This window comes from Schistocerca serialis, chromosome 2 (genome assembly GCF_023864345.2).
Source record: "Schistocerca serialis cubense isolate TAMUIC-IGC-003099 chromosome 2, iqSchSeri2.2, whole genome shotgun sequence".
Taxonomy (NCBI): Eukaryota; Metazoa; Arthropoda; class Insecta; order Orthoptera; family Acrididae; genus Schistocerca; species Schistocerca serialis.
Window position 1 is genome coordinate 701,998,001 of NC_064639.1, and position 15,842 is coordinate 702,013,842.

The 15,842-nt window shown below is 42.5% G+C and overlaps 1 protein-coding gene across 1 annotated transcript in view; it reads left to right on the forward strand.

Annotated features, from left to right (window-relative positions):
* LOC126457851 (probable aconitate hydratase, mitochondrial) overlaps window positions 1-15,842 on the forward strand; it is a 167,034-nt gene that overhangs the window by 47,578 nt on the left and 103,614 nt on the right. The gene's annotated exons all lie outside the window — the stretch shown is intronic.

Here is a 15,842-nt window from a genome sequence, read left to right on the forward strand (position 1 = left end):
CTTCACTGTGTTCAAGTGTGCTATTAAGGTTGAATTCTGTTGATAAGATCTATTTCACATGTATTTGGGCTTTCTTTGAATAACATTTAGCCTATGATTCAAGAGCTTCCCCCCTTTACCACTCACAAAACCTTCCCATGCTCTGATTTGGGGCCTTCCTGTCATGGCCTCTTAAGCTCCTCTGCTATTTTTGTGTTTTTATAATGCTTAATTCACATCTATTATTTTTCTGAGCATGCCTTATTCCATTATGTTTTATGTGGCTAGCTCAGTTACTTGAAGTCTTTTGTAACTTCTATCACTCAATTTATGGTGGCCCTGGATTTCTTAGCTCAGATACTCCTGCTTGTGGCCCTGGATTTCTTAGCTCAGCTCCTCCTGATTAATCTTTTGATGCTCGCCCTAGAGATGTACTAACAAAGATTCATGCTTTTTCTGTTTTTGAACTGTCAGTTTATTGGTTCATGTGCACAGCTTCTTATTTTTCCGTTTCTTTCAAATGTTCTCTTCTTTTCTGAGGCCTTATATCTATCTTAATACAATCCTTATATTTCCAGTTCCTTTAGTTTCTGTTTTCCACTTATGAGCTGTACATTTAATTGCATATAATGCATGTTGCCTTATCACTGGGATTTTGTAGCTCAGTTCTACTCTGGTGGATACTGAATTTTTGTTGTAAATTGCTTGTGTATGTTTGGAAGCCAGTTATAGTTTCTTAACCATATTCTTTTTTGCTTTTCATCCTGTCCATTTGGCTACATTCGTTCTCCTAGGTATTTGAATTTGCCTACCTTCTTAATTATTCATGATGTTGTTTTCTACTCCATATTAATTTTCCTTACTTGTGTCTTTTCGTACGATATTTCCAGACATATATTTTGGTGTGTTTCATGTAGTTTTTGTTTGAGTATATTTACCTGGTCTCCTGTGGCACTTAGGATAACTATCTCATCAATGAAGGCTAAGGTGTTTGTATTCATATTGTCTTCATTGTAATCCAGTCTTACATCTCTCACATCTTCCTTTGTGGATTATCTTCTCCATTCCTGGATTATTTTCTTGAGAAATACATTAAAATGTGTTGGCAAAACTCCTTCACAGTGGTCGCTCATGAGTCTTAAGAAAAACAATTGCCAAGACCATCCTTTTGTTTCTTAGTTTCCTTATTTATATGATGAAATTCAGCTTGAGTGTCAGTTCAGTACATAACATTCCTTTTATAAATTCTGCTTGGTAATTAGCTGTCTGTCAGCTTTTACACCCTATTTAGCAGGAATTTTGAGAATATCTTGCAAGTGACTGGTTATCTTGATAGTCCTTGGTAGTTATTCAAATATTTGAGATTTCCTTTCTAGAGATGGGCATGTTATTTCCATCTCCAGTATTTTCCCCTTTTCCCATATATCTTTCACGAGTATGGAGATGTTTGCTACTATCTTATTACATGCCCATATTAATATTTCAACAAATACTTGAGCTTCTCCTGCCCCCTTATTATTCTTTAGCTCCTTGATCACACTTCATACATCTTCTTGTGATACATCCTATGACTGTTGAATGCTTTAGGCTCATTTGTTTCTAGTCTCTCTTGTGATATTCTGTAGCTCAATAACTGAGTGAAGTACTCAACTAAGATCTGCAGTTATCTTTGTGAGTCACTGCCACTCTGACAATTTGAAAGTTAGTCCTCTGATAGTGTATCTTCTCATTTCACTTTTGAACATACTAGAATATTCTTCTGTGTTATTTTTTGTGAAGCTTTATTCTATTTCATCCAGTTCACCTTTATCTGCTTTTCATTTGATTCTTTGAAGAACTCTTCCTGTCTAATTTCTAGTTCCTTTGAACTGATCCCATTTACTCTGTTTTGCTGCTATTCCAAGATTCATGTCTCGGATTGGCAATTATTCTTGTGGCAAAAATAGCCAAACTTAAATGTTTCAGCAGGTGTACTAAGTGGTTTTTCCAGTTTAAGTTTTCATCAACATGCAAACCTAACTCTTTAGAACTCTCTAATCTGTTTATTGGTCCTTGTTGGTGAACTAGTTTAAAAGGAGTTGGCAGTTTTTTTGATAGTACAAACATGGAAGAGCAGTGATTTGCGAAAGTTTAAAGTTAGTTGTGCAAAACCAATCAGAACTTTCACAAAACATCTTACTCCTGTTTCAAATAAAATGACTGATCATTAGCATATGGCAGGAGCAGTAATGGGGCCAATAATCTAACCCTGTGGGACACCCATTGTAATTTAAAATAAGGCAAGGGCACTAGTGGACCAATAATCTAACTCTGTGGGACTCTCGTTGTAATTTCTCCCTATGCTGGTGATGTGGTATCCCTCTTTTTACTGCTCAAACAAACTAGGATAACTTTCTGATTTACATTTCTTAATAAGAGTGGAACCACACATTGAGAGAGAAATTCACACTCAGCTATAAATAGCAACATGTGATCAACACTGGTTGGAGTCCAGGTGGCAAATACACATAACAATTCAACTCATAGCACCTAAAGATGATGGATGGGTTGTCATTGAAATACTGACCCTAAATGCGAAACAACAATTCATCTGTACACTTGGAAGTACACCATTAATCAGTGATTCTGAGAACACCTGGAGGATCATATATAAACAACTGTCCCAGTAGAGTGGTCCTTTTGAAATCCATACTGTGATGGCTAAGTGTCCCACTGTTACACAGGTGACTGACAACCCTGGAGTCCATTACCTTTTACAAAATTTATAAAATCATGTAAGGAATGACACTGTCATTGAGACTGTGGAGTGCCCTTCTTCTAGATAGGCTTAACGATGTGGTGTTTTGATCTGTCTTGGAAAACATGCTGAATTAATTATGTATAACATAAGTGACTAAGAACATACCATATTATAGGGCACATGTTGTTAGTATCTTATGGGAGATATTATCCACCCCATATAACTATTTTCTTTTTGTGATCATAATTATCTTCCTTATTTCAGATGGGGATGAGAGATTAATTTTTATTTCACTAAATATCCTCTGTATTGGTACATTAGTCTAATATTTTGCTTTTCTCATCTGAACTACCTACACCAATTTTATCACCTATTTCAAAAATTAATCATTAAAAATACTTGCTACACATTAACTGTAATTTACAATGCTCCTATTCTCTTTAACAGAAATAAAGTCTACTTACAAGGCTTCTTCTATCTTACTTTTCGATACGGATTTGATTTTATTGTATGATCAGTCAATTTCAGGAAAGATGTGCATACTAATGGAGCTTTTACAACTTTTCGTAATATGTTACTGTAATGATTATAATATGAAAGAATTTCTGAATAATTACTTGTTCCGGTCATATTGCACATCTCCCTTTTTTGTTGTGAAGATATTCTGATACCTATAATTATTCAAATTTCTTTAATGACTTGCCATTATTACATTTATTCATCTTTTTAGGGAAACTAATTTAAAAAATCAATAGAAAGTCATTAAGAAATATGTTGAATTTACTGCTAGCATCAGGCTCATTGTAAATCATCATCCCACCTTTTAAGATTTCTTAAAAATTTCAAATAGTTTTGACATTAATTAGCCTCACTGTTTTTTTTTTAGTGTTTTTGAATAGTGCATGGAGCTAAGTTGTGTGAGTGACTGTGCATTATGATTTCCTTTACCACAAGAAATGCATTTGTATAACTTCCTCATATTGTGTGACTACATTATACAAAGTCCATTCAGAAAATTACAGAACTTTGTCCACAAAATTTTCTGTACTCACCTTTTACTTATTTTGCATGCTCTCCTTCGAAATACTCTCCTCCACAATTGATAAACTGCTCCCAATATTGTTCCCACTTTTGGAAGTGGTCTTGATATGCCTCTTGCTGGATCGTGCAAAGTGCCGTCTCTGAATTTTCTTTCATCTTGTCTATCGTTGCAAATCTTCATCCGTTCAATGGTGCTTTCAACTTTGGAAATAGAAAAAAGTCCACAGGGGCCAGGTCTGGAGAGTTCAGGCAGTGGTTTCATTTTTTGTGCAATAGTCATGCACCAATAGTGATGAATGTGTGGGTGCTTTATGATGATGCAAGAGCCATGAATTGTCTCACCACATTCCAGGCCATTTCCTTCTCACGTTTTCTCGCAGGCATCACAATACGTCCCGATAGTACCATTGATTAACAGCTTGTCCCTGTGGCACGAATTCATGATGAGCCAATCCTTTCAAAGTCAAAGAAAATTATCAGCATGGGTTTGACATTTGACCTGAATTGTTGAGCATTTTTTTGGTCTTTGGTCTTTGGTCTTTTTGGGTCTTTCCTGACCCAATGTGAAGACTGAACCTTGGTCTCAATATCATAACCATAGACCCATGTCTCATAACAGTAATGATTCTCTTAAGGAACATATTATTCTCATTTGTGTGATCTAAAAGCTCTTCACAGATTGTGAGGTGAAGGTCTTTCTGGTCTTTTCTAATGAGCTGTGGGATGAGCTTGGTGGCAATACAATGAAATGTTACACTCTTCTGGAATCTCTCAGACTGTCAGTCTTCGATTGGCACACACAATTTCATTGACATTCTTGACATGAGTGTCATTAGTAGACTTTGAAGGGTGTCCTGAATAACGGTCATCTTTAACTTCTATCCAGCCATATTTAAACCATGTGAACCACTCATAACACCGAGTATGGCTTAAGCATGCATCACCGTACGTTTTGTGCATCTTCGGTGCGCCTCCGTAAAGGTTTTCTTGAGTTTCATGCACAATTTATTACAGACACGTCACCCCTCTAACTCTGCCATCTCGCTCAAAATTCGCAAACTGTGCAACACAATGTTCTATTCAATACAGTACTGAACAATAACCAAGGGACATACGACAATGAAACTTCTGGCAGTTATATATTAAACACAGGCATCTGCAGGCATGTCAGCCACAGTTCCCTTCAACACACCATTGGCACAAAATTATGAATGTTCCAGAATTTTTTGAACAGATCTTGTATAGAAGACTAATACCGATAAAATCTTCCCAAACTTCCATCCATCAGAATTCTGTGACATTTCATTGAGTATCATTCTCATCATTGTCTGCAAAATTGTAGAGATTGTGTGGGTGTCCCATACGTATACCTGAGTGGTGGACGCCTCTCGTCACCCTTTCCTCCAGGTGCAGGGTCTGGCAACCAGTGGTGTGGAGCACAGACTGCAATTTGATTCTTACTGCATTCCATCTTGCCCAGACTTGTGAAGCATCAACTGCGGGCTACATTCTTGGTGTGAAGTTGTTAGTGCAGGGTATCATGCCAAACATAGCTGACAGCCCTCATCCCTAGTGCTGAGACTGTCATGGAGCCTTATCTCAGTACATTGTTTGATGATACTCTCTCAGTACATTGTTTGATGATACTCTCTCAAGAGCCACTAGCTCGGCACAATATTTTTGTTTTATCAAGTTCAAATGTATGTTCCTCATTGAGGCTGGGTTCTGCCACTGATGTATCTTTATGCCCCAGACATATGCATCTAATGTGTTCCACACAGTGTTGCAAGATATTGATATATACTGGATATTTGCAATTGTAATTTGTCCATTACAGAGCCAAGCATGTCCTTAATTTTTTTTCACGTTTGAAACATGGCCTAGATGTTGTCTGTGGTCCAAGCTCCCCGACCACAGGTCACCAGACCCCACACCTGGGCGAAGGGGTGGGTAGAGACTGCAATTCCGCTCAGGCATATATATGGGGCACCCCCACAATCTCAATACCTCTCCAGAAGATGATGAGAGAGGCAGTCATTGAAATATCACAGAATTTCAGTGTAGCCATCTGGATGGAAGCCTGAGAAGATTTTATTAGCAGTGTGTGCTGGGAAGGTCTATGTTCACATATAAGAGTTCTGCTATAAACTTGGGTACAAAAATGCATCATTGATACTAAATTATTAATACCTAACAGCATGTCTGGATTACTTTTCCTGTCAAATTCCTTCAATAAATTTACCTTAAAACCAAACCTACAACCCCTTTCCTGGTCACCATGACCAACTATATCCTCATCCACAGTTACTTTACCTATGAAGGCATGACCTAGAAACAGATCCACAGTACTACAATGGACACCTACATGGCATTATCCTTTGTCAACCTATTCATGGGCCATCTAGAGGAATTTCTCCTAACCAACCAGAAACACAGCCCATAACCTGGTACAGATTCATTGACGACACCTGTGTGATCTGGACTGAGGGTGAGGTAATCCTATCCACATTCCTCCTGAACCTCAACATCTTCTCTCCCACTTATTTCAGCTGGTCCTCCTCAGCCCCACAAGTCATCTTCCTCAAGGTTGACCTCCACTTCAAAGATGGCTACATCAGTACCTCTGTCTACATCTACATCTACATCCATACTAAGCAAACCACTGTGAAGTGCATGGCATGTGCAGTTGCTTGCAGTCAAACCTCAGTGGCCACAGACAATGGTCATGTGTGAGTGAATTGTGCTTGCTGGAATGTGTGTATGTGTTTCTACTTTAGAAGTAGGCTTTTTGGCTGAAAGCTCTTGTGCCTGTCTGCGAGTCAAAATCTCCACTATATGGTGAATAGCAATCCATCCTTTTCATAATACTGTCATTATTCCATCCTGGATTTTCCATTGTTTGATTTTCTCTCATTCTTCCTTTCTTTATTCTAAGTTCCTGATAAGGAAACTTTAACAGTTAAAAATCATAAACTTAGTTTCTATCTTTTCTTGTCACAGGTGGGATTTTCTAAATTCCTGTTGTGACATTGCCATGAGATTTAAAAGTGCCGCTACGTCAGGACGCGAACACGGCGATAGAGGCGCTCCGCAGCCCGGCCGAGCACGGGAGCGCCACCTGGCTATGAACGGTGCCGGCCGCATGTCACGGCACGGCAGTCTAATGACAGATATGGAGTGAATAGCATGTAACCCGCTATTGTTCCTACTTTGTGTATCCACGCAATTTATTAGTGATTAAAGGTTATAACACTTTTTGGCGACGAGGTCGGATATTTTTTTTTCCTGCGTTGTGGCATTGTGTGTTCGTGTCGGGGCCGACATGGAACAGCTTCTGCAAGCGCTCATTGAACAACAAACACAGCTGACGGCTGCTATTCAGGCACAGCAAACACAGCTGACGGCTGCTATTCAGGCGTTGTCGACGTCGCTAACTCATCGTCGGTCTTCCTCTTCTCCGCCTCCATTCCCTCCTTCCGACGAGGCTGCTGAAGACTGGGAGGATTATGAGAAGCGTTTGCGGCAACACTTCTTGGCTTTCGGCATTGTCGACGCTCCTATGTGTAAGTCGTTATTTCTATCTTGGATTTCCCCACGGATCTATCAGCTGCTATCTCAGTTAGCCCCTCTGTGGGAACCTGCCTCTCTGTCCTTCCAAGAAATGTGTGAATTATTGTCTAACTATTACCGAAAAAATACCCATGTCGTTGCCGCCCGCATGTCATTCTACCGGTGTCGTAAACAGCCCCATCAATCCTACCGGGCTTGGGCGGCAGAACTACACGGTCTGAGTAGGAAATGTCAGTTTGTCACGGACACTCATCATGAGTCTTATGCTGATTCAATGGTTAGGGACGCTATTCTCCGGCTTGCTCCTGATAAAGAAGTTCGGCAACGTGCCTTACAACTGCCAAACTCGTCATTGTTGGAAGTTCTACGCATCACTCAATCTTTTGAAGTGTCTCACGCTGCTGGTGAGCAAATAGATGCGTGGTGTGATGTAGGCGCTGTACAGACCACTTTCGACACGGACAATTTGCCTGTTTCACAGGGGAACGACGATGTGGCGGCGGTTCACTCACGTCAACAACGTCGCGTTGGGCCGCCCCGCTCGCAGCGAAAACAGCAACCACAGAAGCAGGTTCGTTCCGCACTTCCTTCTTGTCCACTTTGTTTCGTACAGCATGACAGGGCCACGTGTCCAAAATGTTGGGCCACATGTAATTCATGTAGGAAAAAAGGCCACATTGCTTCTGTGTGTCAGTCCCCTAATGTTCCTGTCGACGAGGACGAGGCATCGGACATGGACGTTAACTGTGTGCTTTCTCAAACAAATAAGTTGTTTGTTACTGTTCGTATTCTGGATAATGACGTTCACATGCAAGTGGACACTGGCTCTGCGGTAACTCTCATTAATTCTCGCACGTATTTGGCGTTGGGCTACCCTCCCTTGTCTCCAGTTACGCGAAATCTGAGAACTTATAATAAGCAGAAAATTCCTATCGTTGGCCAGTTTGATGCTTCCACTGCCTACAAGTCTATTGTTCGGCCCCTCACGTTTTATGTGGTGGATCATGCTGGCATTGAAAACCTGTTCGGTTATGATGCTTTCCAGTTGTTCGGGTTCTCCATTGATGATGATGTGCACCTCATATCTGAGGATATTCCGTATCAACAGCTGGATGGATTGTGTTCTGAATTTTCGTCTGTGTTCTCTGCTGGTCTGGGCCGTGCCAAGGATTTTGAAGCCCACATTACTCTTAAACCTACAGCTCGCCCTAAGTTTTTGCGGGCACCCCCTATTCCAGTGGCGTTGCGTGCACCTGTCAAGGCTGAGATAGACAGGTTAACAGCTTCAGGGATTCTCCTTCCTGAATGGGCATCGCCAATCGTGGTGGTTCCTAAACCAAACGGGAGTCTGCGATTGTGTGGTGATTTTAAAGCCACTGTCAACGCTCAGAGCCTCATTGACACTTATCCTCTTCCCCGTCCTGAGGAGTTATTTACCAAGCTCGCTGGGGGCCAGTTCTTTTCCAAACTTGACTTATCGGAGGCGTACCATCAGTTGCCGTTGGATGCTTCTTCCAAGGAATTTCTCATCATCAACACTCCTTGTGAGTTGTATCAGTACCAGCGGTTACCATTTGGCGTCGCTAGCGCGCCGGCCATTTTTCAACGGTTTTTGGAACAGCTCACGGCTTCCCTTCCCGGCTGCATCAACTACCTGGATGACATTGTTGTCAAGGGGGCCTCCGCTGAGGAGCACCTTCGCAATTTGCGTTCACTGTTTCGGGTTCTGCATTCGACTGGGTTGAATAGCAATCTGGACAAGTCACAGTTCTTCCAACCCTCCATTGTTTATCTTGGTTTCCACTTGTCCCGTGAGGGTATACGTCCTCTACGACAGCACGTTGCGGCCATTACCGCTCTACCCCGGCCGTCTACAGTCAAAGAACTTCAGGCGTTTCTTGGCAAGATTGCTTATTATCACAAATTCATTCCCTCCGCGGCGGCGGTGGCTCATCCTCTGCATCAGCTGTTACGCAAAAACATTCCTTTCTGCTGGTCCGATGAGTGTGAGCAGGCTTTTGTCCACCTGAAGGCTCATTTGCAGTCGGCGCCTTGTCTTGCCACATTCCGTCCAGGTCAGCACTTGGTTCTGGCGACTGACGCGTCACAGTATGGCCTAGGGGCTGTTCTCGCCCATCAGTATGAGGATGGGTTGGAACGACCCATCACCTACACTTCCAAGACCCTCAACGATGCCCAACGGCGTTACTCTCAAATCGAAAAGGAGGCGCTCGCTATCATTTATGCTCTAAGAAAGTTCAGCGTTTTTTTGTATGGTTCTAAGTTTCACCTCATCACCGACCACAAGCCGCTGGTCTCTCTGTTCAGCCCCTCGGCGTCGCTTCCAGATAAGGCAGCTCACCGCCTGCAACGTTGGGCCTTATACTTGTCTCGTTTTCACTATGAAATTCACTATCGCCCCACGGCCCAGCACGCCAACGCTGACGCGTTGTCGCGTTTGCCGATGGAGCCCGACCCGGTTTTCGATCGAGATGAACTCCTCTGTTTCCACATTGATGAGGAAGAACGTCGTGCGGTCGAGGATTTTCCACTTACAGGTTCGCAGGTCGCGTCGGCTACTGAGCGGGATCCGGTCCTGCGTCAGGTGAACGGTTTTGTTCAACGGGGTTGGCCGGACAGGACCAAGGCCTGGGCATCGGATCCCCTTCGCAACTACCATGCCTTGCGCCTTCGTCTGTCTGTTCGTGAGGGTGTTGTTCTTCTGGCCACGGATGGCGCATCTCCACGGGTTGTGGTGCCAGCCTCTCTTCGCAAAGATGTTCTCAAACTATTGCATGAAGGCCATTGGGGGATTTCTCGGACTAAGTCCCTGGCCCGCAGGCACGTTTATTGGCCTGGTATTGATTCGGACATCGCCCACATGGTCGCTGCGTGTGGTCAGTGTGCTCAACAACTGGCTGCACCTCGTACTATGCCCTCTCCGTGGCCTGATCCGGCGCAGCCGTGGGAACGGGTGCACGCTGACTTTGCTGGCCCCTTCCTCGGCACTTATTGGCTACTGTTGATTGATGCCTTCTCGAAGTTTCCGTTTGTTGTTCGATGTCCGTCGCCCACCACTGTGGCGACGACGCTGGCTTTGTCCAAAATCTTTTTGCGCTAGAAGGTCTTCCATCCACGATTGTCACGGACAATGGCCCTCAGTTCTCTTCGCAGGCCTTCCGTGATTTTTGTACTGGACACGGGATTCATCATGTTACAGCACCGCCCATCCATCCGCAATCGAATGGGGAGGTCGAGTGCCTTGTCTGCACTTTCAAAAGCCAGATGAAAAAATTCCTTAATGATTTTTCCACGGATGACGCTCTGTTGCAATTTCTGAGTTCTTATCACTTCACGCCTCTGGGTGATCGCAGCCCTGTTGAACTCTTGCATGGCCGCCAACCGCGCACTCTACTGCACCTGCTTCACCCTGTCAGGCCTTGTACTGTGTCCCCTAGTGCGGGAAAATACCCGGTGGGCACCGACGTGTGGGCACGAGGGTATGGATCTCGCCCTAAATGGATTCCAGGGGTGGTCCAGGCCCTTCGCGGCCGCCGGCTTTGTGAAATACGTACAGACAACGGCATGGTTGTTCGCCATTACGACCAGATGCGACTACGAGTGGTGGCCACGCCGGTGCCACCGCCCCTTCTATCGTCTCCACCAGCCCGAGAAGCCAGTCCTGTCGCTGCTGCCGATCTTCCGGGCATGTTGCTGCAGCCGACGTCGCTACCGCTTCCGAGTATGCCCGAACCGGCCCCAGTTGCGACGCCGCCTTCTCCGGGGCCCATCTCGCTGGGGCACACCCCCAGGTCCACGACACCTATGGATGCTGCTCCGGAGTTTTCCCCCATCATCTCGTCCAGGAGGGGCGTTCCACGCACAAGCTTCCGTCCTGGCCATTTTCGACAATACTCTCGTGTTTCTCCGCTGGATCTTCTCGGGGCCTCCCAAGAGGCCATGGATGTCTCCGCACTGTCCATGTCTCCAAGGAAGTGAGTCTTTTTTCAAGGGGGGAAAAGTGTTGTGACATTGCCACGAGATGTAAAAGTGCCGCTACGTCAGTACGCGAACACGGCGATAGTGGCGCTCCGCAGCCCGGCCGAGCGCGGGAGCGCCACCTGGCTATGAACGGCGCCGGTCGCATGTCACGGCACGGCAGTCTAATGACAGATACGGAGTGAATAGCATGTAACCCGCTACTGTTCCTACTTTGTGTATCCACGCAATTTATTAGTGATTAAAGGTTATAACAATTCCTGTGTGGCATGAAAAGTCACTTTACTGTCCCAGTTATTTAATTTTTCCTGCTTTATGTTTTCTTGAAATGCTCAAATTAAGAAGAGCTCAGCGAGTATTTTAAAAGCTTTATCATATTATGGTTAAACTATATCCCGATCATTAAAATTGAATTCCACTTTAAGGCTACAGATACTGGAGGTACTTTGGGTCAAGTAGGCTAGAACAGTCTAGATGTAGTAAAGGTCAGAGAAGTGAAATTTCTGGCAGATGAATGTAGTGTAATATAGGAATTGGCAGAAATGGTGTAACAGGAGTAGGATTCATTACGAACAGGAATGAAGGGCACAGAGTGAGTTGTGAACAGCTCAGTGATACAGTTGTTCTTATTAGATTGAACAGTGAACCAACACCACCATCAATACTTCAGGTACACATGTATTCATCGCCCGCAGGAGATGAAGAGACAGATTAAGTATATGAGGATATTGAACAAATAATTCAGTATGTAAAGGGAGATGAAAATTTAATAATCATAGGGGATTGGAACTGTTGTTACAGGGAAAGAGATAGAAGGAATAATTACAGGAGAATATGGAAAACAAAGTAGGTGAATATGGAATGGGGGTAAGGAGTGAAAGAGGAAGCCGCCTGGTAGAATTTTGCACAGAGCATAACTTAATCATAGCTAACACTTGGTTCAAGAATCATGAAAGAAGGTTGTATACATGGAAGAGGCCTGGAGATATTAGAAGGTTTCAGTTAGATTATATAATGTTAAGACAGAGATTTAGGAACCAGGTTTTAAATTGTAAGACATTTCCAGGGGCAGATGTGGACTCTGACCACAATCTATTGGTCATGAACTGCAGATTAAAACTGAAGAAACTGCAAAAACGTGGGAATTTAAGGAGATGGGATCTGGATAAACTGACAGAACCAGAGGTTGTAGAGAGTTTCAGAGAGAGCATTAGGGAATGATTAACAAGAAGGGGGGCAAGAAATACAGTAGAAGAAGAATGGGTAGCTTTGATAGATGAAACAGTGAAGACAGCAGAGGATCAAGTAGGTAAAAAGACGAGGGCTAATAGAAATCCTTGGACAACAGAAGATATATTGAATTTAATTGATGAAAGGAGAAAATATAGAAATGCAGTAAATGAAGCAGACAAAAAGGAATACAAACGTCTCAAAAATGAGATCGACAGGAAGTGCAAAATGGCTAAGGAGGAATGGCTACAAGACAAATGTAAGGATGTAAAGGCTTATCTCACTAGGGGTAAGATAGATACTGCCTACAGGAAAATTAAAGAGACCTTTGGAAAAAAGAGAACCACTTGTATGAATATCAAGAGCTCAGATGGAAACCCAGTTCTGGGCAAAGAAGGTAAAGGAGAAAGGTGGAAGGAGTATATAGAGGGTCTATACAAGGGCAATGTACTTGAGGACAATATTATGGAAATGGAAGAGAATGTAGAAGAAAATGAAATGGGGGATATGATACTGCGTGAAGAGTTTGACAGAGCACTGAAAGACCTAAGTCAAAACAAGGCCCCGGGAGTAGACAACATTCCATTAGAAGTACTGGCAGCCTTGGGAGAGCCAGGCCTAACAAAACTCTACCATCTAGTGAGAAAGATGTATGAGCCTGTTGAAATACCCTCAGACTTCAAGAAGAATATAATAATTCCAATCCCAAAGAAAGCAGGTGTTGACAGATGTGAAAATTACCGAACTATCAGTTTAATAAGTCATGGCTGCAAAATAATAACGCGAATTCTTTACAGATGAATGGAAAAACTGGTAGAAGCTGACCTTGTGGAAGATCAGTTTGGATTCCATAGAAATAATGGAACATGTGAGGCAATACTGACCCTACGACTTATCTTAGAAGATAGATTAAGGAATGGCAAACCTACATTTCTAGCATTTGTAGACTTAGAGAAAGCTTTGGACAGTGTTGACTGGAATACTCTCTTTCAAATTCTGAAGGTGGCAGAGGTAAAATACAGGGAGCAAAAGGCTATTTACAATTTGTACAGAAACCAGATGGCAGTTATAAGAGTCGAGGAGCTTCAAAGAGAAGCAGTGGTTGGGAAGGGAGTGAGACAGGGTTGTAGCCTCTCCCCGATGTTGTTCAATCTGTATATTGAGCAAGCAGTGAAGGAAACAAAAGAAAAAATCGGAGTAGGTATTAAAATTCATGGAGAAGAAATAAAAACTTTGAGGTTCGCCGATGACATTGTAATTCTGTCAGAGACAGCAAAGGACTTGGAAGAGCAGTTGAATGGAATGGACAGTGTCTTGAAAGGAGGATATAAGATGAACATCAACAAAAGCAAAACAATGATAATGGAATGTAGTCGAGTTAACTCGGGTGATGCTGAGGGTATTAGATTAGGAAATGAGACACTTAAAGTAGTAAATGAGTTTTGCTATTTGGGGAGCAAAATAACTAATGATGGTCGAAGTAGAGAGGATATAAAATGTAGACTAGCAATGGCACAGAAAGTGTTTCTGGAGAAGAGAAATTTGTTAACATTGAGTACAGATTTAAGTGTCAGGAAGTCGTTTCTGAAAGTATTTGTATGGAGTGTAGCCATGTATGGAAGTGAAACATGGACGATAAATAGTTTGGACAAGAAGAGAATAGAAGCTTTCAAAATGTGGTGCTACAGAAGAATGCTGAAGAGTAGATGGATAGATCGCATAACTAATGAGGAGGGGTATTGAACAGAATTGGGAAGAAGAGGAGTTTGTGGTACAACTTGACTAGAAGAAGGGATCAGTTGCTAGGACATGTTCTGAGGCATCAAAGGATCACCGATTTAGTATTGGAGGACAGTGTGGAGGGTAAAAATTGTAGAGGGAGACCAAGAAATGAATACACTAAACAGATTCAGAAGGATGTAGGTTGCAGTAGGTGCTGGGAGATGAAGAAGCTTGCGCAGGATAGAGTAGTTGCATCAAACCAGTCTCCGGACTGAAGACCAGAACAACAAAAACAATGGGTTTGGTACTAGGAATGAGAGAGGAAAAGAGGAATTGAGTCCAGCAATAAATTTCGATTAGTAGTAGGAAATACACCACTAAAAATCACAAGAGTAGTATCTACACCTGCAAAAACTTGGAGATATGGGAAGATTCCAGTTGGATTGTGTCTTGGTCAGGCACGATTCTGAAATCACATACTGGACCCTAAGGCATACTCAGGAGCATGCGTACTAGACTCAGATCGTAATTTAGTAATGATGCAGAGCAGGCTGAAGTTTAAGAGAATCATATGCAAGAATCAGTGTGGAAGGAAGTGGGATACTAAAGTACTGAGAAATGATGAGATGCATTTGAAGTTTGCTAAAGATGTTGATAATGTGTTAAAGAAAATGACAGCAGGCTGTTTTGTTGAAGAGGAATGGACATTTCTAAAAGGAGCAATCACACATATGGGAAAGAAAAATATAGATACAAAGTAGGTAACTGCAAAGAAACCTTGGGTAGCAGATGAAATACTTCAATTGTTCAACAAAAGAAGTACAAAAATGTTCAGGGAAAGACGGGAATACAGGAACATAAATCACTCAGGAATGAAATGAATAGGAAGTGCAAAGCAACCAAGGTGAAATACCTGCAGGAAAGACATGATGACACTGAAAAAGAAATTATTGTCAGAAGGACTGACTCAGCATACAAAAAATCAAAACAGCCTTTGGTGAAATTAAAAGCAACGGTGGCAACATTAAGAATGCAATGGGAATTTCATTGTTAAATGGAGAACAGATACGTGAAAAGAGTACATTGAAGGCCTCTATGAGGAGGAGGAATTGTCTGTTGATTTGATAGAAGAAGAAACTGGAGTTTATAGGGAAGAAATAGGGAATCCAGTATTAGAATCAAAACTTAAAAGAGCTTTGGAAGACTTGAGATTAAACAAGGCAGAAGGGACAGATAACATTCCATTGGAATTTCTAAAATCATTGGGGGAAGTGGCAACCAAGTTGGTGTGTAGATTCTATGAGGCTGGTGGCATATACCATCACACTTTCACAAAAATATCACCCTCCAGTTCTGAAGATTGCAAGAGCAGATAAGGGTGAGAACTATCACACAATCAGGTTAACAGGCATCCAAGTTGCTTCCAAGTATAATATACATATGAATGGAAAAGAAAATTGAGGAACTGTTAGATGATCATTCTGGGTGAGGAACTGTTAGATGATCATTCTGTCTTCAGGAAAGGTAAAGGCACTGCAGAGCCAGTCCTGACGTTACATTT